Source organism: Otolemur garnettii, unplaced genomic scaffold, assembly GCF_000181295.1.
Source record: "Otolemur garnettii isolate 467f Iridium unplaced genomic scaffold, OtoGar3 scaffold00233, whole genome shotgun sequence".
Taxonomy (NCBI): Eukaryota; Metazoa; Chordata; class Mammalia; order Primates; family Galagidae; genus Otolemur; species Otolemur garnettii.
The window spans coordinates 1869927-1871770 of record NW_003852628.1 but is presented as its reverse complement, the minus strand read 5'-3'; the positions used below and the strand labels follow the sequence as shown (position 1 = coordinate 1871770).

Genomic DNA, 1844 nt, shown 5'->3' with positions numbered 1-1844 from the left:
TTTCGAACACATGACCTATGTTAAGAAAAATCTACTATTTCCTCAATTCTTCCCAGCATTCCTGTCACCTTTCTTGCTGTAACTGGAACCCAGCTCTCCTGTATCCCTTCCTAGTGGGCAGGTCTAACTCTTCTGAGCTGCTTCCAGACCATTCCCCCTTCAACCTCCCCAAACTGCCTAGCTAGGAATCTCATTCTCAGAGTAGATCCTTCATTTTCCCATTACACCTTGAGCATCATCTGCCGACCCTGATGGGCTCCTCCTCTCTTCTCGGCTCTCCTGCTCCTCTTACTGTCATTCTTGGAGATTTCCATAAGCAGGTTGAGGACCCTTCCGCTGCCCCTGCCTCTGTTCCCTGACCTCCTTCCAGCGACCTTGTCCTCCTCCCAACCCTTCCCTTTCATGGTCACTCCTAGGCCATGTCCCATTAAAAGCAGCCTCTTCAGAACCTCATTTCTTTTCTTTCTTTTTTTTTTTTTTTTTTTGGAGACAAGAGTCTCACTCTGTCACTCTGGGTAGAGTACAGTAGTATCATAGCTCACAGCAATCTCAAACTCTTGGGCTCAAGCAATCCTCCTGCCTTAGTCTCCTGAGTAGCTGGGACTACAAGTGTCCTACCACAGTGACTGGCTAGTTTTTTTCCATTTTTAGTAGAGATGGGGTCTCCTTCTTGCTCAGGCTGGTCTCAAATTCCTGAGCTCAGGCAACCTACCTGCTTTGGCCTCCCAGAATGATGGGATTACAGGCATCAGCCACGGTGCCTTGCCTAGCATTCTGGGCTTTGGATGCTCAAAATCCAGCCTGCTAAGATTCAAGTCCTAGCTACACTTATATGACTAAAGACAAGTCACTTGATCTCTCTGTGCCTCAGTTTCCTCTTCTGAAAATGGGGGCATTAATGGTACCTAGTTCATAGGGCTGTTGTGAGGGTAAAATGAAATAATTTTTTTTTTTTGAGACAGAGCCTCAAGCTGTCCCCCTGGTCAGAGTGCCATGGCTACACCGCTCACAGCAACCTCCAACTCCTGGGCTCAAGCGAGTCTCCTGCCTCCGCCTCCCAGGTAGCTGGGACCACAGGTGCCTGCCACAACATCGGCTATTTCTTGGTTGCAGCCATCATTGTTGTTTGGCAGGTCTGGGCTGGATTCGAACCTGCCACCTTAGGTGTATGTGGCTGGCGCCTTAGCTGCTTGAGCCACAGGCGCCGAGCCATGAAATAATATTTCTAAAGCACTAAAGAAAAGCCCCTGGAGGGGGCTCACAAGTAAGAGCAATATGAATTTAATATTAAACATTAAATTATGGAAGTTACCATTGTTATTATTACCTATCATAAAAACATGACAGCAACTATTTTAGCTATGATAGTTTGATCTGGTGACATTTATTGGCCCTTATAAAGCTACTGTGCTGAGCATTTAAGTAGGATCATCTCATTGAATCCCATCATCTTGTTTAATGGGCAGATCAGTCCTTTCAGGGTGCCCTGGGTTAAGACGCTTCAGTGATCTGATGCCTGTTATCTGCATGTGCCCAGCAAGGGATCAATTCATGTTAGCTGTTGTAATTTTTTTTTTTTTTGCCTATGTAGAGTGCCATGGCCTCATAGCTCACAACAACCCCAAACTCTTGGGCTCAAGCAATCAATCCTCTTGCCTCAGCCTCCTGAGTAGGTGGGGACTATAGGTAGCTGCCACCACGCCCAGCTAGTTTTTCTATTTTATCAGAGACGGGATTTCCACTCTTGCTTAGGCTGGTCTTGAACTCCTGAACTCAGGTGATCTGCCTTGGCCTCCCAGAGTGCTGGGACCCCACCTACCCAATTGTTGTCATTTTTTTTTTTT

At 46.7% G+C, this 1844-nt stretch overlaps 1 protein-coding gene across 1 annotated transcript in view; it reads right to left on the bottom strand.

Annotated features, from left to right (window-relative positions):
* The window catches only part of FBXO17 (F-box protein 17), a 20288-nt gene that overhangs the window by 7657 nt on the left and 10787 nt on the right, over positions 1–1844 (bottom strand). The gene's annotated exons all lie outside the window — the stretch shown is intronic.